Genomic DNA, 24,120 nt, shown 5'->3' on the forward strand with positions numbered 1-24,120 from the left:
ATGTCGGCATCTGCCATGTCAAGTTGCCGCCTTAGCTCGGCAGATTCATCAGTCCGGATAGCCACCGAACGCCTCGCCACCTTCATAAAAAGGTGACATATTAAACCTGGGGTTATGATCCTCTGTGCGCCGTCACTTCTGATGACACACAGAGTCTCAGGGGCTACTATTTATATAGGGCACATTTTATATATTAGGCTCTACCAAAAGGTACACCTTTTCACGTACCTCAAAGCCTGTCAGTAAACTCCTGGCGGCCTCGTACAATCCGCTTTCCGCGGATGAAATCCTTCCTATCACCGTGTTCATCAATATACGATGTTCTTCTGAGATGGACGCTCGCACGAGCAGATCCCTCAGACCCTCCGACTGCGCACCAGAGGGTGCCGGACTAGCCGGACGACCTTTTTCAGGGTCCGGACTTGGAAAAACCCTCCGGGACGACACCTCGGGGTCGCCTGCCTCGTAAGATGGTGCAGCTAGGGGAGGCGTTTCGCTCTCCATCATCTCCGGACGAAGATCCCCTGAAGATGAGCTCTGCTGAGAAGGGTTGAGATCCGAACTGCAAGGTAATATTTCGGTTATCTTCCTTAGAAATAAAACTGTGATGCCACTCATTTTGTAACCCCTCTCTTTACTTACGGCTCGGAGGAGAGCTGATCCCCTAGAGAGCGCAATACGGCCGGGGCATTCTCCGGCGCCGGATCCTCTGGCGAAGATTTCTTCCCCCATTTCGAGGCCATCCCCTCCGGATCTTCAGAGGCAGTCCTTTTCTTTCCCAGGTTGGGGGAATTCTCGATTACTCCCTCCCTGACAGCCTCCTTCGCGGAGGCGGTAGCTCCTTGGTTCCCCTCTTTTCCCTCTGCCGGAAGCATAATCTCCAGCATCCTGGTTAACACGGGATCCGGCACGGTCTCGGGCAGGGGGGCTGGACACCTGATAAGCTTTGCCTTCGCTATCCACTCCTATTCAAAGGATAGCTCTGTTAAAGGGCAATTTTATGATGAAAATACGGATGGCGTGTCCAAATACGGGGCTACTTACTTGAGCATCCGGGCGATTGCAGCTCAGACCTACGTCCTCGGACAAGTCCGGACACCTTGCTTGTGACCCGAAGAACAATTTGTACATCTCCACGGGCGTCGCGCCCATAAAATGTTGGAGGACTCGCGGTCCCTCCGGATTAAATTCCCACAGGCGGAGAGGGTGGCGTTTGCAGGGCAGCACGCGTTAGCATAACTTGCGCCACTACGGTCAAGTTAATATCTCTTTCAAGGAGATCTCGAATGCGGTCCTGCAGTAGGGGCACGTCTTTGGATGGCCCCCAGATAAGCCCTTCATTGACCCATGACGCTCGCCGTGGTGGGGGACCCGAGCAAAAAGCAGGTGGCGCCACCCATTTGGTGCCCCTGGGAGCTGTGATGTAAAACCAGTCCCGTTGCCATAAGCCGAACTCCTCTTGGAAAGAGCCCTCGGGCCATGGAGCGTCGGCCACCTTGCTTATGATAGCTCCTCCGCACTCAGCATGCTGCCCCTCGATCATCTTCGGTTCCACCTTGAAGGTTCTAAGCCACAATCCGAAGTGAGCAGTGATATGGAGGAAGGCCTCACACACGACAATGAATGATGAGATTTGGAGGATGGACTCCGTAGCTAAGTCGTGGAATTCCAGCCCGTAATAAAACAGTAGCCCCCTCACGAAGGGATCAATCGGGAAGCCTAGCCCCCGAAGGAAGTGAGATGTGAACACCACGCTCTCACCGGGCTGGGGAGTGGGAATGGCCTTCCCTTGGGCAGGCAGCCTATTCGAGATTTCGCCGGTAAGATACCTGGCATCTCTCAGTTTTTGCATGTCTTCTTCCGTAATGGAGGAAGGCATCCACCGGCCTTGAAGGTCGGAGCCGGACATCGTCGAAGGTCCGAAGCGCCTAAAACTAGAGCTTTGAGTGTTGGAACTCGAGGCGAGGGGCGGATTCGATTGGATTGAAAAGAAAGGAGTCGAGCCTTGGTCTCTTTATAAAGGAGTTGAATACCAAGAGCCCTCCCCGTAACCGTTTGGGACTCACTTTCAATTAGGGAGTCATACCAAGAGGCACGGTTGGGTTACCCACGCCCGTATTGATGAGAATCCTGGAATAAGGGGACACGATCTCTGCGTTGACAAGATGTGCCAAGGAAACCGCCTCGCTAAACGCACTGAGGTGGAACCGTAAAACGATTTGAATAAAGGCTTGGCCGTGGCATGATGTCACACTGCGGAATACGTCAGCAGATTAGATTTGTGAAGATATTATTCTCTCTACGATGGTATGTGGAACTTATTTTGCAGAGCCGGACACTATCCTTGTGATCAACATCTTCTATGAAGTATTCGGAGGAGGAACCCGCCTTGCAATGCCGAAGACAATTTGCGCCCCGGACTTGTCGCCATTGAAGCCTGGTTCAGGGGCTACTGAGGGAGTCCTGGATTAGGGGGTGTCCGGATGGCCGGACTATGACCTTTGGCCGGACTCCCGGACTATGAAGATACAAGATTGAAGACTTCGTCCCGTGTCCGGATGGGACTTTCCTTGGCGTGGAAGGCAAGCTTGGCGATATGATATGAAGATCTCCTCCCATTGGAACCGACTCTGTCTAACCCTAGCCCTCTCCGGTGTCTATATAAACCGGAGAGTTTTAGTCCGTAGGACGAACAACAATCATACCATAGGCTAGCTTCTAGGGTTTAGCTTCTCTGATCTCATGGTAGATCAACTCTTGTACTACCCATATCATCAATATTAATCAAGCAGGAGTAGGGTTTTACCTCCATCGAGAGGGCCCGAACCTGGGTAAAAACATCGTGTCCCTTGTCTCCTGTTACCATCCGCCTAGACGCACAGTTCGGGACCCCCTACCCGAGATCCGCCGGTTTTGACACCGACAAAGACGCTTCAGCATTTCTGGCCTGAAGCAATTGATACTGTGTGCCACATCATCAACAGGGTATATCTTCACAAATTCTTCAAAAATACCTCATATGAACTCCTCACTAATAAGAAACCCAACGTAAGTTATTTCAAAGTCTTTGGTGCTAAATGCTGGATTAGAGATCCTCACCATCACTCTAAATTTGCACCGAAAGCACATGAGGGTTTTATGCTTGTTTACGGAAAGGACTCGCAGACCTACAGAGTCTTCAACATCAATCATGACAAGGTTGTTGAAACTGTAGATGTGCGGTTCGATGAAACTAATGGCTCGCAAAGAGAGAACCTACCTCCTGTGCTAGATGAAATGTCACCTAAGGAATCCATCAAGTTCAAAGATACTTAGGATGTCATCCCTACCAAAGAATCTGCTGAAGAAGTCATTCCGGATCGTGAAGAAAATCATAATGGTGCTACTGAAGAAACTGGTCCTGAAGAAATTGCTCGACCAAAGCAAAATCTCCAACTTGCACATCCTCGCATTGCAAACGAAGTGCAAGTTGAGAAGATCATCGATGACATTCGTGCACCAGGTCCCCTCACTCGCTCAAAAGCTTCACATTTATCTAACTTTTGTGGGCATTTTGCATTTGTCTCTATCACAGATCCCACTAAAGTAGATGAAGCATTCATGGAATCTGAGTTGATTCAAGCCATGCAAGATGAATTGTATCAATTCGGGCTCAACAATGTGTGGGAGATAGTCAAACGACCAGACCCACGCAAGCACAATATCATCGATACCAAATGGATCTACCGCAACAAACAAGACGAAAACGGCATCGTGGCGAGGAATAAGGCTCGTGTTGTAGCTCAAGGCTACACACAAGTTGAAGGAATTGATTTCGATGAAACTTTTGCACATGTTGCTAGACTTGAGGCTATTCGCATATTGCTTTCTTACGCTAACCATCATAATATCATCTTACGTCAAATGAATGTGAAAAGTGCATTCCTAAATGGTAAGCTTGAGGAAGAAGTATATGTTGCTCAACCACCAGGTTTTGAGGATCCAAAATTTCAAGATCACGTCTACAGACTCAACAAGGCCCTCTATGGCCTCAAGCAAGCTCCTCGGGCGTGGTATGACACACTGAAGGAATTCCTCATGAAGAAAGGCTTCAAACCCGGTTCACTTGACCCAACTCTTTTCACCAAAACATATGATGATGAATTATTCGTGTGCCAAATATATGTTGATGATATTATCTTTGGCTGTACTAACCAACGTTACAATGATGAATTTGCCTATATGATGAGTGAAGAATATCAAATGTCTATGATGGGAGAACTGAAAATCTTCTTAGGTCTTCAGATTCGTCAACAATACAATGGCATATTCATATCTCAGGAGAAATACCTCAAGGATTTATTGAGGAAATTCGGCATGCAAGATTGCAAAGGCGTCAAAATCCCTATGCCCACAAATGGCCATCTATGCACTGATGAAAATGGTAAAGACTTCGATCAAAAGGTATACCGCTCCATGATCGGCTCTATATTGTACCTATGTGCATCTAGGCCGGATATTATGCTTAGTGTTTGCATGTGTGCCCAATTTCAAGCTACACCGAAGGAATCACACCATAAGGCTGTGAAGCACATTCTTCGATATCTAGCTCACACACCAACACTTGGATTATGGTATCCCAAGGGCTCTTCCTTTGATCTCATTGGATATTTAGACTTTGGCTATGCTGGTGATCGGGTGGATCGCAAGTCAACGTCAGGAACATGTCATTTCCCCGGACGATCCTTGGTATGTTGGTCCTTGAAGAAGCAGAACTGCGTATCACTCTCCACTGAAGAAGCTGAGTACATTGCTGCTGGATCTTGCTGTGCTCAATTGCTGTGGATGAAGCAAACTCTCAAGGACTACGGCATCAACATGAAGAATGTGCTTCTCTACTACGACAATGAGAGTGCCATCAAGATTTCTCGCAACCCAGTTCAGCACTCGAAGACAAAGCACATCCAGATTCGTCATCATTTTCTTCGTGACCATGTGTTGAAGGGCGACATCTCCATCGACCACGCAAGTACAGAAGGTCAGCTGGACGATATCTTCACAAAGCCCTTGGATAAGAAGAGATTTAGCAAGTTGCGGTGTGAGCTAAATTTCCTAGAATCTTCGAATGTTCTTTGAAAAGGACACACATCCTAACACTTATGCTGACTTGATGACTTAGATGTGCAACGCACGAAGTAACGTTTTTCTTCAATCAATGAAGACTAACCCTCTAAGTGTGAAGAAATTAATGAAGAAATTGATTCTCAAAACCCTACGACAATTGTACGTGGTGTCTGAAATCAGCTTTCTTATACGGTGGGTTACGCCACCAACCAAACTTGAAAATCTTCAATTTGAGTTTTTCTTCAGTTTTTGAAATTCCCCAGTTTTTCAAATTCTTCAACTTTGCATTGTCTTCACTCTTTCCGTTGTTGTTCTTCATTTATATATATATATATATATATATATATATATATATATATATATATATATATATATATATATATATATATATATATATGAGTTTAAGTCCTCTACAGCATTCACTTATTGCTAATTCTTAAAGTTGACTTTTCTGCTAAGTGAATGTGATCGGACCCTTCCCCCACTATGCTAAACTCAACCCAGTCTGTTCACAAATTCTTCATGTGCGTTCTATTTGAAACTCATTCAAATTCTTCATTGTGTCCTTGTCAGCTGAAGAAATTGCGAACGAAACATTAAAATTTCTAAATCTGAATTTTCGGCTTTTGCCGCTCAAACCGTTACGCATTACAGGGTATACTTATCTATTCACCCATGATCTCACACGATCTCCACTACACAGTACATGGGTGACACATGTCGCGCGAATGAGAAGGGTCAGGGGCACATTCGTCCTAATTCTTCGGGCGAACATTTTTTTCACCTCAGCTATAAATACCCCCTCTCCTTCCTCATTTCACTTTTACTCCGCTCGAACTCTCTCCGCTCGAGCTTCTCAAACCCTAGCGCCACCGCTACCTCCATCGTCGCCGGTGAGGAAGAGCTTCACTGCCTCGACCTTGTCGCCATCATACTGGCCCCGGCCGCGGAAATCTTCCCTCCGCCGCCGCCGTAGACGTCTTCCTCCGCCAAGTTAAGGCGTGGAAGATCCGAGCCGACGAACTTCGAAATCTACACCTCTTGTTCATCGTGTTCTTTATCAATGGTAATTAAAAGTTACTTTTACCGCATTTATTCTACTAATGATTTTCATCAAATCTTCAAAAGGTGTTTATTCTTCGACCTCCACACTCTAAATACCTAGCACAAATCTTCAGTTCTTGATCTGTTTCTCTAAGTGATGTTTTCTTCATGATTCCTCAATTGTGTGAATCTTACAATACACACAACTCTGGAACCTAAGTCAAAGAACGCTTAGTGAAATTCTTCAAGACACATCGGGTAAATTTCCTCAAACTTGTTCAGTTTGCAAAAAACTTCTGAGAACGCATATGACCTCTCCAAATTCTTCGCACCTATACTCTATTCACAGGTACATATGTGTGCTGCTGAATCACTAGGTTCTCATCAACTTAACTCATTTGCAGCGTTCCTCGAAGAAAAGCTACATACTTCTTCAGAGAACTCAATTGTGCAAATTCCTCAGTTGAAGAAAATGGTAGATGGTAAAAGGCCTCAGAAAGGAGGAAAGAAGCTTGAAATTAATACTGCTTTTGAAATCCCTGAGGATATCTATGATGAATATTGCATGCCTGATGAGGCAACCATGGCAAGGAGACCAAAAATCAGCGCAAAGTGCGCATTCAGAGAATTGAAAGAAGATGGGCAAAAGAGTGGAGGGAATACAGATATGTCACTCCCAAATACATGAAGAAATTCGCTCTTAACCCTCCATGATCAAGACCCCCTCTGGCACCTCACCAAGAAGAAGATCCAACAAGCCTTAAACATGGTGAGAAATATGCTGATGAGTGGGCCAGGCGGCAGGCCAAGTTGGCAAGGCAGGCAAGAGAAGCAGTGAAGAAATTCAATGAGGATTCTGCTGCTGCCGCTGCCGCTCCTGAGGCTTCTTCAAGCAAGAAGGCTACGCCAAAGAAGTCAGCCAAGAAACCACCTTCCTCAGCAATGCCCTCACGGCCAAGTTCTTCTTCAATGCCCTCACGGCCAATTTCCTCAGTGCCACCGAGTAAATTTCCTCTAGCTGCCCCAGTTCCTCAAGCTGCTCAACTTCCTAGGACTTCAAAGTCCTCAGCTCCTCCAGCAAAGTCCTCAGCACGTGTGCATCTCGCCACTTGCCAACGGACCATAGGCATATCTATTGCCTCAGGAGCTTCTGCAAGTTCTTCTGCTGCCCCATCTCTGCTGAAGACCAAAGCCACTGCTGGACGAGGCACAAGACCAAGTCCTTGCAAGAAGCAGGTGGTCTTTCAAATTCCATCTGATGATGATGAAGCTGATGATGAGGAATTAGCTGAAATCATCAGGAACAAACAACAACGGGTCGCTAGAGCCAAAGGGAGTGATGTGCCCCTTCTACTGGATCCGAAGAAGATCCTCGATTTCATCAAACTCTGGCACAAGGACCCAAACACTCCTCTGCCAGATCTGGGCCTCACTCCTGGAGAAAGTCACATGTTGACTGCGTTCATTGCCGAAGAAAAATGGAAGTATGACCAAGCCAGGACTGTGAAGAAAGCGCAGTACAAGAAGCAGCGCTACCTAAAGGACAATGTCCTCAGTCTTTCGCCTGAGCAGCTCATTGCACTACAAGCTGATATCAAAAAGCTCAGCGATGAATTTGACTCCTACAAAGCAGATTGGCTGTGAGCCAAAGTCAGATTCATCAAGCTGTCAAAGAAATTCACTTCATCTAAAGATGTGTCTCCGGCTGAAGCATCTGCTCAAGCCACAGAAGGAATTGCCAGCACGGCTGATGAAAATCAGGCTGCTAATGAAACTGCAAGCACCAGGACTACTGAAGAAATTCCAATCGCTGAAGAAATTGCCAGGGCAACCACTAGTGTTGTGCCTGAAGAACAAGCCAGGCCAGCTGAAGACTCTGTCGCTGTGCCTGAAGAAATTGCTCAAGACAGGCCAACTGCATCAGTTGTGCCTGAAGAAATTGATCCTATCCCCTCTGCTCCATCTGCACCTCTACGAAGTCCAGTTCTTCCTTCTACTCTGGAAGTGAAGAAAACCAAAGCTGCGGAGCGAGCTGCACTAAAGAAGAGGAAAGCATCAGCTGCTTCAGAATCTTCGGTCCCCAAGAAGGCGGAGATTTTGACAAGTTCACTTGAAAATCCCATTGATGCTGTTCCTCTTGCAAGCATGCCATCAAAGGAACTTGTTCCTTATGGTGAAGAATATTAGATTCTTGAAGAATCTGCTGATGAAGATCCCTCTGCTGCTTCCACAGAGCAGATGGATGAAGAAATGGAAGTTGATGCTTTCTGCTCAACTCCTGTGGTATCATCGCCAACGCCTCAGTTCACTTCTGAAGAGGCCGGCGTTGAAGAAATGGAAGTGGATGAGGATGTGGACATAGGCTGCACCACTCCAGTAATGAATGATGATTTTTGGGAAAGTCAGCACCCCAACTCTCCTCTGTTCACACCGCTACAGCAAATTCCTCAGTCCCCAGCCCAACTGAAGTTCAGATGGGTTCTGATGAAATCCACAATGCCCCTTCCACTCATGAAGAAATTCCAGCCACTAGTGCTAATGAAAATGTTGCTAAAGAAATGGAGGCCCAGGCTGCTACTGAAGCAGAAGCTGATATTCCTCAGCCCGCGACTCCAGAAATTGACATTCCCGAAGTTATTCTTCAGATCACTGACACTCCTCAGCCACAACCGAAGAATCCATTCTCAAAAACTCTGAAGTTCAAGGCTGATGCCTTCTTCAATGAGCATATATTCTTCACTGAATACAACCCCTATGATTCTGCTCGTCTGAGGAGGAAGCGCTTCTGGACAGCTGCTCAAGCAAATTTCTATGCCTCAGTGCTATTCAACAAGGATAAAGTCTTCGGCCACATGCATATTCCTCATGGTGATATGGAATCACTGCCTTGCTTCACCCCAGTCCTCGCTGCTATTCATGATGCAGGATTGCTCAATTTCTGCACTGACATATGCGATTGGAATGAAGAACTTATTCTTCAATTCTATGTGACGCTGCACATCATAGGAAATGTTGAAGATGTGAACTCTTGGGTGTTGCACTGGATGACCGAAAACACTCATTATAAGGCACCCGCGACTGAATTGCTTCGTGCCATACCTGTTAGTCCTCCACCAGAAGGTGCACATCTCATCTACTCAGAAACTAAACTATCTGATCACTATATGAAAGTGCTGATGAAGCCATTGAAGCCTGGTCAAGCCTCAAGGACAAAATTCCTTGTGAAGGAATTGCAATATGTGCCAAGGACAGTCTATCGCATTCTGACGAAGACATTGAGTCCCATCAAAGGCCACGATTCAAATGATGAAGAAATCGTTGGCATCATGAAGAATCTGCTTTTCAACATCGTGCACGGTATTCCCGTGAACTATCATGATTTCTTCATGAGGACTTTGGCTAACGTTGCAATGTCACCATTTGAGTTGAAGCCTTATGCGCCCTGGATTATGAGATTCCTCAGATCAAGGTCTTCACTCAACTACAAAGCTGATACACTCAACCATGGCAGCTACTTGCCCCCAATTGAAGTCCTCAAACGGACATTTTCCTCGGCTGATGAGAAGGGCAAGGCCACTGCTATCATTGATGAAGGCAATCGTCCATTGGATGGTCAGTTCCGCAAAGCTGCATCTTACTTTACCAATGATGACTCTGCCACTCACGACTCTGCCGCCAATGCTTCCAACCAAAGTCCTCAGGCTACAGCTCCAAGGGTGATGACGTGAGCTTCTCCTCAGTCTTCATCAAAAGGTGGATTGCAATCACAAATGGGTAAAGCGTCAGTTTGGCGCTATTGTTCACAACATGGTTGCAACTTATAGTTCAGTGAAGAAGAACCATTATTACCTCAACGAAGTATTTGATCGCACCTGGGCTGTTCTGACTCATCTCTACGGTGATGATGATTTGAAGCAAATGGGTTTCCAACAGGACTTCGGCTGGTCTAAACCTCCACTGAAGAAATTCAAGAAAGTTCAAGTTCCTCCTCTGGTGCCCAGTTCATATTCCTCATCCCGTGATACTGATGAAAATGAAGATCTTGACGACACTGCGGCAGGCCCTACTACAACAACCGACCCCGACAACGCAGGTGCTCCTCCATCGACTTCGTGAAGAAATTCTTCAGGGGCGTTAGTCCTCACTTTTCATCCCTTTTGGTCATTCGATGATAAAGGGGGAGAAATTTGAGTTAGTCTTCAAGCGGGTCTATATATATGGGCATTTTTCTATTAAGTTACAACTCTCGCTCTTCTGAAGCTTTTGTTGATTGATTTGTAAACTTAAGTCCGATGGTGACCTGATACTTTTGTTGTGTCTTTGTGCATGTTTTTTCCTCTTTAATGTTATGCACGCATGCTGAATTACATCAGTCACCATATTTCATAATGCATTTCAAATTCTTCAATTCATATGTTAAATGCGTGCATGAATTACAAAATATAGGGGGTGACCTCCATGATTCTACTCTTCAAGTGTGCATTGCTTCAAAAGAAATTCCTCACTATGCACATCTTCAGGGGAGTTCTTCTATATCTTGCAATCAAATTCCTCACTATTGAGTACTTTCAATTCATATGTTTATCCCCAATGAAAACTTAACCTATATTGTCATCAATCACCAAAAAGGGGGAGATTGTAAGTGCATCTAGTGTCCCTTAGTGATTTTGGTGTATTGAAAACTTATAGGTTAAGGGACTAATATGTTTGTGAGTGTACACAGGCTCTATAAGTCGATGAGGAGTTTGATATTTACAGTGAAAGTCGACCCCTAAAAATGAATGTCTTCGGCTGAAGACTTTGGTTCTCCTAAAGACTTTGAAAGTGAAGAAATTGGTGTGACCTTGAAGACTTGGATATTCATGTGAGGATTATGAAGCGCGAAGACTTTTGTTTTCATAGTTTTGTTTTCTTCTTCTTGAGTCATAGGAAACACCATACTGTCAAAGGGGGTCGAGGTAATACTAAGGAGACTGATTTTCAAGTGATTCTTATCTCAAAATCCTACACCTACCCAATCCTTCGAGTGAAGCCATTGGAAATCTCATATCAGTTCAGCCGAATTCTTCAGTGACAGAGACGAACATCTTCTGGTCTCTGAGGAATTTGTCCTGACTAAGGAGTTAGGAATTCGCCAGTGTGGATTGCCTACACAGTGAGGAACATGATAGCCCTGAGGAATTCAAACCTTAGATATCCGACCGTTGCTGAGTCGCGTGCCAGCTGTCCCGAAAATATCCTACCACCTAACGGTCAATATCAGCCAAGGGCATTTATATCTTATCATGTCAAGCTGCTCCCTAGGCTATAAATATCTGCCCCCTACAACCACTAGTTGGTTGGCTGCTCCGAGAGAAAGTGTCACTTGTCATTTGAGAGCATCCCATCCTCCGAGGACTTTGAGCGAAAATCATCAAGTGAGGAAATACCCAAACCCAAACCCAAACACCTATAAACCCCAAAGTGATTGAGCATCACTGAAGAGATTGTTCCTACATGGAACCGACGCTTGTTACCTTTGAGGACTGTGTATCCTCCAGATGGTTAGGCGTCATGGTCTAAGCATCCAAGTGGAATTGTGGATTACCGAGTGACCGAGTTTGTGAAGGTTTGGAAGTCACCTGTGAAGACTTACCACTACTGTTGGGTGAGATTTGCGTGATCTTAGCTCAAGGAGAATACAGTGAGGACTAGGTGTCCTAGACTGTGTGTTCAGGACTGGGTGTCCGGGACTATGTGTCCTCTAGTTTAAATACTCAGCCGCTCCAACCAGATGTACAACTGTCACAGCAGTTGGAACTGGTCGAACAAATCATTGTCTTCACCAAGCCTACTAGTTCTATTTCCTCAAGCCTTTCATTTCCTCAGTTATGTGTTGATGGACCTGATCATTACTACTTGAAGACTTTGACTGAAGACTTTCTCCAATTCCTCAATCCTATTTCTTCAGTCTGTTTGTCTTCATCCTGCTTATCCTGTGTTTACGCTTTCTGTACTCTGTGTTTGTCTTTCATTTCATCATGATGACTATGCTGTTGCTCTGTTATGCTTATACCTGAGTACTTATTCCGCTGCAAGTAGTTCTTCGCTTAGGAATTTTCTCACCCTAAAATTCCTCAGTGAAGAATTCATAAAAATCACCTATTCACCCCCCCCCCTCTAGTCGATTTAACGCACTTTCAGAGATATCCATGCTTTCAATCTTGCACTTTTAGGAAACCAATGCTGGAGGTTGATTGAGAACTATGATTCTTTATGTGGAAGAGTGTGATATTCTTCACTGTACATTGAAGAAAGGTTCTTCCTTTGTGTGGCAGAGCATATTTGCAGGCATACAAACCTTCAAGAAAGGAAGCATCTGGAGAGTTGGGGACGGAACAAAGATTGATATTTGGGAGGATTGCTGGATCCCAAACAGCCCAACAAGGAAGATCTTATCACAGCGGGGTAACTGCCTGTTATCACATGTGAGTGATCTGACCGATCCTATATCAAGGGACTGGGACGAGCAGATTATCAGAGACAACACTACAAAAAAAATACACTTTCGTGATGATACGTGTTTTTCACAGTAGGTCACATTTTTTTGTCATGCATGTACATCCATGATGATTTTATGACAGAATCAAGATAGTCATACCTGTGCTGTCGTAGAAGTGTTCCATGACATTACCAAAATTATCATCATGGAAGTGTCCACTTCCATGACGATAAATCGCGCGACACAGAAGTGCTTTCGTCAAGGGTGACCGACACGTGGCATCCACCATAATGGAATGATGTTAAGCTACCGGGTCGGGTTTTGGATCCGATAACCCGTTAACAGCCCGGACCAACGGGAAATTTCCACGTGTAAAATTCTGATTGGCCGGAGGGAACACCTGTCAGCTCTTAAGTGGGCCAGATGTCGCCCATCCATTGGAGGAGACATGCCTATGATACGTCGACATGTGGCTGGGCCCAACAGTGGCCCATATAGGTTAAAAAGGCCGGCCCAGTCAAAGGCCCGTAGTACTTAATCAGGTACTAGTGGGCCAGCCCAATAACGGCCTGCTTAATAAAGGCCCATTTATGGCCCGAAGCCACATCTGGCCTATTAATTGTTCGCCCAATATTTGGGCCCATTTACGGCTCGAAGCCAGATCTGGACCGTTAATTGTTCGCCAAATATTTGGGTCCAACTACAGCCCAGTGACTTTCGGCCTGTTAGAGGCCCGATGTAGACATGGACCCATTTCAGCCCGGTTTGAGTTTCGGCCTGGGAATGGCCCGTGCTGCCCATGGGCCATATATGGTCCGACGGGACATCGGGCCCACTAACGGCCCGTGCTAAAGGTGGCAACAGTTAAGCCCAACGTGAGTTTGGGCCTGTTAAAGGCATGTCGCGTAATTCAGCCCGTTGATGCCTGTACTAAGCTTTCGGCCTCTTAAAGGCCCATGATATCAGTGGGCCAACTAAGGCCCGAGATATGTTTCGGCCTGGTAATGGCCTGTGAGCTAACCGGGCCCAAAAAGCCCGGTCTACATTTCAGCCTGCTGAAGGCCCGTCGACGACTAGTGAAAATTGAGGCCCAACATGCATTTCGGCCTGCTAAAGGCCTGTGGTTTCATCTGGGCTATAACAGTCCAGTACGATATTCAGCCTGTTAATGGCCCAACGCTACCTGGGCCAAACTAAGCGCTGGGTCGACAAAAGGCCCAACTAAAATATAGGCCGGTGTAAGTTGTGGGCCTGGCGCAATGTGTGAAGGCCCCAATCATTCAGGCCCAAGAAAGACGCAAGCCTGCCCAATTGTGGCCCGCTTAAAACTTGGCCCGTTAGAGTCGAATGTTTTGGCCCGGTCGACTACATCTGAATTTTTTTAGATAGCGAATGATGGCAGTAACTAGTAGGAACTAAGAACAAACCTACTCTATACAATAAAGAAATTACGACATAGTAACTAAGAATAAACCTACAGTATACAATAAAGGATTTAAGGTATATTACATCCATTGGGCATCGAAGTTCGCCACCAGTGATCATAAAGCGCAACGAAGAAGCAGATTACAAAAACTGGGCACCATTGCAGCGTAACAAAAAAATACTGAACCGAGACCACTTCCAAGACAGTTCAAGAAAGGTTAGCCTTGCGGGAGAACTATTGCGCAAGCTGCTGAGCAAGGCTGTGAGACCGGCCTAGCATGTCGGTCATAGCTTCTAGGTGTAGCTGTTTAGCGATGAGGTTCTCATTGGTGTTCTCCGCAATCTTTCTTAGAGATAGGACTTCAAGTCGAAGTTGAGTTGCAGAATGCCTTTCTGCTAGAACTTGGGACTGAAGAAGTCGAACTGATTCAGACAACGAATTATGTGAGCTTGTCTGACTTCTAGTCTCAAGTAACTTGAACACTGCATCAAGACAAGACTTTGGGATTGTCTCGCTATCTTCTAGATGTTTTGCCTTCTTTGCTGCAACATATGTTGGGTTTGTCTCACATCCTTCAGCAGACTTGTGCATGCCATCAGGCATATCACCCTGAAATAAAGCAGAGAGATGACAGGTTTTGCACCTGTATAAACAAAGATGATAATTGTGCTGTCAATTCCATCCAATTTCAAATTAGAAAATAAAGAGTAATTTCAAAATATCAATAGCATAATTTGGCATTGTTCGTAATGCGGGGAGCTTCACCACACTACTGGATTACCATGTCAACATAACAAGCATAGATGAAGGGCAAAGAAAATCATTGTATCTATTTTGGTTAATGTGCATGGCATGTTGTTCATATCATCAACCACATCAGTAAGATAAAACAGGATATGACAAGGTGCAAACGTTGGCTGCTTCACCACACACCGGATTATAGATCCACAAAAATAGGCATACATATAGGGAGTATTTAGTGATGTGCATGGTATGAATAAGGAATTTGGTTTTACAAGTAAAACTTAGAACTTACGGTTCTTGTGAACATGCATTTTGGTAGAAACAACAAACTAAACAGCAATAAACAATAGGGAGTATGAGAAAATTAAACAGTAGTTGAGGATAAAGGCTTTAGAAGGACTGACTTACATTAACAGTTAACACCAGCTTTATAATGCCCTTCTCCATGTCAAGGGAAGGATAACTCAAGAATTTCAGCACATAATCTTCTTCATAAGCATTGCCTGTATTCTACATTTTGTAGAGAGTAATTATAGATATGGTAATACTGGAAGGGATAGAGGATAATGAAGATAAGATGCAGATTGATGCTACATAATCAACTACTAATCCCTAGAAGTACAAGCGTTACAGGACAAAATGTACTGACAAGAGCAATGGGCTACACTTCTGCACTGGCATTGTCTGTGTATTCTACTTGTTGGTGAGATTGAATATAGATCTGATCTTTTTTAGTAAATGGTGGGCGAGGGAGATAAGATGCAGAATGCTACACAATGAACCAATCCCTCCTCCCATAATACAAGAGTGTTTTGAACACTGGTGTACTGTACAAAACGTTCTTATATTATGAGATGGAGGGAGTAGCTGTTAATGTAAGTACAGTGATAGGCCACGTTTAGTCCTTACAAGAGGACTGCAGAGCTAAACCTCTTCAAAAGCATTGGGTTGAATCTAAATTTATATAAGAGTCCATACGGATCTTATAATGTACACCAAATGGACGATTACGAGGCTAACATGTGCAGTGATGCTACATAATCAAACAGCTATGAAAGTAAGTATGGCCATACAGGGCAAGAGGTAATCACAAGAGCAATGTAGTGTGCAGTATAGTTGCGAGATTCTGTGGTCCCTTGAGAACGAATGTTCTTCTGCTAACAGTTTACGTACAAGTGAGACATTAAGTCAAATGCATAAATGTAGTTAAAATTGTGATGTGATATCATAGACAGTACCTTATGTTGTAGCCGAGACCAATGTGTACCAAGATTATTCCAGTCATCGTCGGATAAATGTAGCATCAGAGACTTTACAGAAATTTCGTTCAGAGGCTCTCCATCGAAGTGCGCTTGCCTCAGGTAGGAACGATACTTCATCAACGAGTGCTTGAAAAGCACAACCAACCCTTGCTCGTCTTCACAATCCAGTTTGCTCCTTGCCTGTTTAAAAGAATGAAATCTTGTGTCTTCTGTCAGCAGAAACATATGCAATAATGACCATGAACAACATTAGTACATTACTTACGCGTAAGTTGCGGAGGAAGACTGGAAATTGTTCTGTGTCTGTGGTACAATCTTTCCATGAAGGAAAGATGCGCACAAAGCTCCTCACAACAACATAAGCTTCATCTTCTAAACTGGGAAGAAATGGAACAATAGTTCTATTTGCTGCAATTGGGGCTCTCTCTGGTTCGAAAAGGGATTTGGCAACTGGATTTGGTGTACTCTTTGCTGGAATGGGGGTTTTGCATCGTAGAGCTGGTGCTATGTCAACTGGCATAATCATACTATTTGCTGCAGTTGGGGTCTGCTGAGTTGGGCATCAGAAATGACCAGTGTAGTAGGGCTAGAGTCTGCTAGAGTTGGGGTGTTCTGTGGGTCAGGTGATATTGAAACTACACCTAATGGGCTATATTAGGTGCCACTACCTTTTCCAAATACTTTGCTTGTGCTCCTCCACGATCAGCAATCGCCCTCTTCCTTTTGAACGTCTGATACACAAGAACAACATTTGAATGGATAAATATGGTATGATGACAGATGGAATATGTACTGAAAATGGATAGGCAGGGTGTATTCACATACACGATGTGTAAACTAAGCTAATGGTAGTTCAACAAAGAAGAAGCAATGCAAAGCATCAGTTGCAAGATATGTGCGACCAATGTAACCTTGGAAAGTTAGAGCAAGCACCTTGATGGGTGAATAAGATAGGGCATCTTCCTCTGACTCCTCCACTAGGGAGCTACATTGACTTAGGTATCCCTCTAGCTCAGGATCACTGTTAGGATCATATTCTGAGCATGAATCTGTAGGTGGAGAGGATTTGCATTGCATTGCATCCAGACTTGATTTCAGTCCTTTAATGCCAAGTTTGATAGCCATGGCATTGTTCTACTTTATTCTTTTCATGCGCGCAAGCTCATAATCATTATGATGCTGTTCAGAATATGAGATTCATGAAAACATAAAAAGCAGTCAGATTATCTATGGAATGCATTGCGGATTCACCTTGAAGAGTATCTTGCTATAAACCCCTGCATATGCAAAGTTCACCCCCAACCATGCTGACCAAACCACACACAGAAATACAAACCCCTTATGTCTCTATAACAGGCAGACACGCATTTCAAAACTGAAGTAGGAACATTAGAATCATATGAAATTCGTCTTTGAACAAATAAACTAAGGAATTATGAGTGGCATAATGTTTAGCTTCAAGGGTGGAGTGTTGGTAGTGCGACACAAAGCAAGTAGGCAGATTGTATTCCATGTAAAAGATCGAAGCCTATGTAAAAGCTAGAAATGACACTTTCTTTCTATACAATGCAGTGTTCGTTGCCCACACATGATGGAAGAGATCACATAGAGAAATACTATTCACTCATGTCTATGGTTCCATTATTTAGAAACAGGGTGGTCCACCCTAAAATAATATTGAAAACAAATATGACAAGGAAAGCATAGATGTAGTGAATCAATCATTTACTTGTGAGCTTACTAGGACAAGTATGCAGAATTGTAACTGCAGTAAGAGACCGTCCAAAATCTGAATGAAGAAGTTTGTCTAGCACTTATTGTTTGCAACTAATCGACATGAATAATTGGATATTATATCGAATGAGTAAGAAAGACAAGTAAAATTGTCAACAAACTTGGCTTGCAGTAGTAATCTGGGTCAATGTCACTACCACCAACAATCTAAAATGACTAGTGTCTGTTCTGAGGGCCGGAATTTTGAAAACCCTATGAACTTTAGAGGTACTAAAGATTACCGAAATATATCTGAACCATTAAGTGTAGGTAGCACTGAGCACACAATAAACCCTAATGACATTCCTGCCTAATGAGTAATGAATCAATTAGAAAATGGGTGATGAGGAGTGGCTGCTGAGTGTTGAGGACGTATCTCAGGATAAATCGGGTTGGCTTGGTGGGTGGTGCATGCCTGAGCCCTGAACGGACTGGGAAGGCAGGCACGACGGCGCGCCCAGGCAGCGGTGACGCTGTTGGGCGAGCGGCTCCTGACCTCCTGTTAGTCCGGCGTCTCCTCCTAGAGTCATGCTGTCCAGGGACGGCAAGTCGCCGGTGAGGCAGACGGCTGGGGGCGAGTAGAGATCGGAAGCGCACAACAGAACAGAGGGGAATCAGGGCCTGGGACGACCCAAAATCCCAGGGTGGGCCGGCCCACCGTGGGCACCCTATAGACATACACACCCGAGCGGCGAACATGTATTTTTGAAACTAATTCAGGAACATTTGGCTGACCAATTAAACGACTCTGTTTTAATAATATCATATTCGTATTTGAACAACTAAGCTTGTTTAGCTTGATGGGTGGAGTAGTGTTATTATGACACGAAGCACGTATTTTGGTCGTATAGTGATCATAAAAGGCGGAACTCCAAGCATATTTTTTTTTGCAAAATAGGGTTTCCCCTCCAATTTCTATTAAAGAAACCACCACGGAACCAACATGTTCAATTAAACCCTAAGCATGATCAATTAAACCGTATTATGACTGTGCCATGGCAGATTTGAAGCTGCAAACCAGAGAAATGATATTTAGCATCCATTGTTTGCTTCGAATTAAGAATTAAATTCTAAGAGCTGAAAAGAAAGTAGAGTAACCAAGTTAAGATCTATTTTCTGGCTGAGATCAAAAAGATGAGGAGATATGAAGTACCACCTCTCTTGCGGCGCCGTGTAGGCATCGGGGGTGCGATGGCTGTTGGTGGTGTTGAAGCAGATCTGTGACGGTAAACGGGTGCATCGGGGGATAAGTCCCGTTGCGGTGGAAGAGAAGGTCGTGTGAGCGGCCCCGGCAAAGAGGATGACGACACCGATGAAGCGAGAGGACGCGATGCAAGGCTATTGGTCCATCGGCATGGATGAGAAACGTCCATCTCTAGCAGTGGACGTCGCGGTCTTGGTAGGCGCTCCGGCATGGTGGAGGACGGCGGCGATGAATGTGGTGGAAGACGGCGGCGATGGATGGGGTGGCGGACGGAGGCTGGTGTGGGGATGGTGTTCTAGCGAGGACGATGTATGAATGGGAAAATGGAGGGAGAGGTACGGGGAACCATGTTTTTGGGACGCGCCTGTCTGAAATATGGGAGAGTTACGAACTTAGCCCCTGTTTAAAATTTGTACGTCTCATCGGTTGGGGATAGGACGGTAATCTCGCATCTCGCCAATATTTGCCCAGAGTGATTTTGGGCGAGGAGAGGGTGGTTGGCGCCCATGTTTGGCGCCCACAGTGTATGAACGGGGCTGACGGGTAGGGCGGTTGTGTCACGTCTGAGTGAAGTTACAAACCTGCCCCTATTGAAAATATTTGCCTACATCGATTTCGGCCGAGTAGTGTTTGTCTTGCCGCCCACCGTGTATGAATGGGGAATGGAGGGATAAACAGAGGTCTTTCGGACGAGCTTGAATCAAATGTGTTTTGCCGCCCATGTTTGACGCCCACCGTGTCGGAATGGGCTCAGAGGCGGTCGTGTCATGTCTAATTGAAGTTACTAACCTACCCCTATTCAGGGCAGTGCAAATCAGGCCAATGGATTGTCCGTGTAATGGGTAGACAGTAATTTTCATCTCCCAAACACTTGGCTTCGGGCAGCCGATGTGGGAGTGGACATTTTGCCGCTTGTTTCGAATTTTAGGACAATAAGCATCCACGTTTACCCTGGTAACTAAATTCGAATCCATTTTGTTTTCCCATATGAATCTTTATAAATCATTCTATGTGTTTTATATATATCTTCAAAAGGAAGACAAAGATGTATTCCACTATCATCTATGAATATGGTTTCCAAATGCCGATACTCAAATTCAGAAGCTAGAATCCAGTTTAAGGTGAATTCGAATATTTGGAACACTTCATGTCCAACTCAAATGTCACACGCAGCATAATGTGTACTCCTATTTAGATATGTACACAAGCGATGTATCAAGATTCAAATACTGAGTCAATGAACCAAGAATGTACAGAACTAACAGACATATAAACACTTATAGAGTATATGGATCAATAATATCAACTAACATACATAAGTCAGGCCGCTGTACTTTTTTTGCTACAACATCATCCTTTTTTAGCCAGCATCTTGGCCCTTTCCGATGCATGCCACTTATGGTCCATCTATACTACTATTATTGTTGAATGCACATTCAGCCCGATTGGCATATTTGTAGGTCTGGCACAGCAATCCCAATGAAATGTCTCTGAGTCCTATCAATTAATACAGATTTGAGCTCAAATAAAATTACAAACCAAAAAAAAAACAAAAAAAAATTACATGATCTCTAAAACAAATGGTTTGATTGATTACATGAACAAACAACACAAAGGTTATTCAATGATGGAAAGAACATTTCACCTATGATTTACCAAGTGGGAATTTAATTTCATTTTTTTCCTTCAGGACCTTAACAATATGGTCAGTCTTAGCTTGCTTTGTTTTGAAATCCACCAAATATTTAATGGTTGTCTGGAGTACTGCTTGCGATTGTGTTGTTTTCTTCCTCAACATGTGAACTTCATCTCTAAGTGCAGAAGCAGAATCTCTTTCTACCACTAGTTTAGCCTCTAGAGCATCAGCAGTTGGCAATTCATAATGCATGATTGGGATGGTGCCACTGTTGTGGGATGATGCAACGTCCATGGGGACCTCGCTCTTTGATCTTGGGCTAACCTGTTTTGCCATTAAAGTTCCGATTGGATTTTGAAAAGTTGAAGTTAGCAAAACATCTCAACTGGGAGTTATAACAGCAAACCAGTTAAACAAACAAGGAATTAAAGAGTTTCAATTGGATGCTGAAAAGTAGTTATTAACATCATTGTAACCAGCTGTTGCAGCAGCAAAGAAGTTAAACAAACAAGTAGCTATTTAAGTTAAGGCAAACAGGTAATTCTTAACAGTAAGTATCAAACACATAGATAGGCGCAGTCTACAATAGGATTAACAGGCTGCGGCATTATGTAATCAGTAGCAAACTAAATTAAGCTGAGCAACGTAATTGAACAATTTTGTAATAAGAGGCTAACTAAAATTCCGAGAAGCAGGTAACTGAACTTACGCTAGTTTTTTGTACAGGAACACTGCAACTTCTTTTTCTCTTACAAGGTTGTACGAAGGAGTCCATGGCATCAATTGCTTGGATACGCAGTCCCAATACTTCTTTCTTCCCACACTGCATTGGTAAGTCAAATGGTTAATCTGGTAAGATGGTGCGTCCTTGATATGTTATATGAGGACGTGTAGTCAGAATAGTTGTAGCCACACACATCACACTGGCTTTTACTGTATATTTCATGCGATTACTTTTGGCATATCGAGATCTACGCAATCTACAATAGGATGAAAAGACTGGCATCCTTCACATTATTGGCGAACTCAGTTCATAGAAACAAGCAATTCAACCATTCTGTGGGTAAATCAAAAGCGCCACTGGAATATTTTTCACTACCCAATAATACATGCAAAAAGGGGCGATGCCACCATAGGGGCTGGTATGGGCGGCCGCCTCAGGTGGCTGGAAAGTGTGCACCTAGTTTGAGTCATCCAGTTTGGCCCAGGCTAGTTTTGTTCGTCCCAACGCACGAGCAGGCAATGTAAAAAATGAAGAAAAATGTTTTAATTTGGATGGGCCAATAACATAAGTGCAAGGCAGGCCCTATAGCAGGCTCGCGGCCCAAATGAGCGCCTCCCATATCGATCGACAGCAGGAAAAATCCCAATTCATTCGCTCCAGCCTCCAGTCTGGTTCGCTCCTAACCTAGCCGCCGCTGGACAGACCGACACAGCACTTCCTCGCTCCCTCGTTGGAGGGCGGTCGCCGGGTTCAAGCGAACGGAAGGACAAGAAGATGAAGATCCAACCCTGGGTGTAGCCTGCGTGGGAGGCAGCGGTGACAGCACGGGTATGGCATCGAGCTTGCGCAAACGGACAATCGCAGCTTGCAAGAGTAGCATGCGCAACGAGTAGGTACATCACATCCCTGATTATTCAACTCTTCAACTTCTGGCCAATAGTTAAACCTGACAGTGTTGTAAAACTGCTTGTATGTAAGGAATCTATGAGAAAATGAACCCAATTTCTACTTATTTTATAACTCCCCCAATCAATACTGAACTAACTGAATCTGATGTATCTAATCAAGTTTCCGGTGCAAACATACAAGCTCATGTTGTTCTTGAGCCTGAAGTGTCTAATGAACAGACTGCTAATGAAGGATTTGATGCAAACATTTTACATGCTCCTGGTGATGAACATATAGTGTCTAATGAGGGATCTAATGCAAGCATTTTGCAAGCTCATTGAAGGATTTAGTGTCTAATGATGATCTGCAATGTTGAGAGAGACAGAGATTTGCAGGCAGATGACAAGCAAATTATAGTGCATTTTCATATCTTGAGGAAATGTCGAGGCCATCTACCAGAAAGTCCTCGTATCATGACAACATAGCATAAATACTTTTCTAATCTGTTGCTTGAAACTATTGGCATACTTGTGCAGGGTAGATATATTGATATGCAGTTTGCGCACTGGTTATAGGTGCAATTACACTTCGATATTTTCAGCCAGAGAACGAATAATTCAAGTAGGTACAGACCATGTTTGTAGTCCTTGTACACCATGTTGCATTTTGTGTTTTTTGGTGCTTGCATCATTTAGTGTTTATAATCTAAACTACTTTGGATCATTAGCTGGTTTTCAAAGTGCATGTAGCTTCACATTTCTCAAGTTATGCTGATTTTTTAAGTTAAATGTTCGCCCGTGGTAACTTGAATTCGTGGATCCGCCACTGCACACAAATCATACATGAATGCCGTACGAATTAAATGAAATGCATGGACTTACGCTAGCTCGTTGTACATGTTCATTGAAGCTCTGCTTGCGCTTGGGATGTTCCATGTACAAGTCCATGTTACCACTTGTTTGGATGTGCAGGCCTTGTGCTCCTTGCATCTCCCTCTGCATTTTTGACACGGCGAATGGTTGATCAAATAAGAGGAATCGACCTTGATGTTGTACCGGAGGACAGATACTTACAAGGTTATACAGGTGTGCAGGATGTGTACCAGATCCCGTAGCACCGTCATGCTTCGCTAAAAAATGGATTTGCTTGTTTCAGATGATATCTCCAGAAGAAATAAGAGTTAAAGTCAGAGTTGCATAGGCGTGTAAGCTAAGAGAGCAGTGAAAGCATATCCAAACATCATCTGGGTAGTGCACAAGGGAGTGATGTGTGGATACCTAGTTCGGGCCGGCATTTGGGCATGCTCGCCTAGCTAGAGTGCGGGTCACTTCAGAGCCATTGAGGGTGATGCGCTGGCGTTGGCTGGCCGCGCACGGATGCAGATCTTGAGTGGCAGCGGAGCGCTACGAAGCGGTGGACGAGACCGTTGGTGAAGCCCCAACGGCCTCGGGGGACGGAGGTGCGATGATGTGCTCATTGAAGTAGCCTCGGTGAGGTGGGAGACGGTGTCGGTGAAGCGCACCTGATGCGGTGGAAGTCGGTGTCTGTGAGGCGTGTCAGTTGCGGCAGCCGACGTTGTCGGTGGACCACCCAGTGTGGTGGACGAGGGCATAGATGAGGTAGCTCCAGTGCAGTGGTGAAGCGCGACCGTCGTCTTCGTCGTTGTTGTCCGCCACAGAGGTAGGGAAAGAGACAAGACGAGGGGTGATTCAAACTTTGCTTGGGTTGGCGGCGAATTAGGGATTTGAGCAATCTGGGCGCGGAAGGGGACGGTGGAGAAGGGAGATTTTGCAGGGCTGGAATTGGGGCCGCCAGATATTTCAATCCGAAACATG

The sequence above is a fragment of the Triticum dicoccoides genome, chromosome 4B (assembly GCF_002162155.2).
Source record: "Triticum dicoccoides isolate Atlit2015 ecotype Zavitan chromosome 4B, WEW_v2.0, whole genome shotgun sequence".
Taxonomy (NCBI): Eukaryota; Viridiplantae; Streptophyta; class Magnoliopsida; order Poales; family Poaceae; genus Triticum; species Triticum dicoccoides.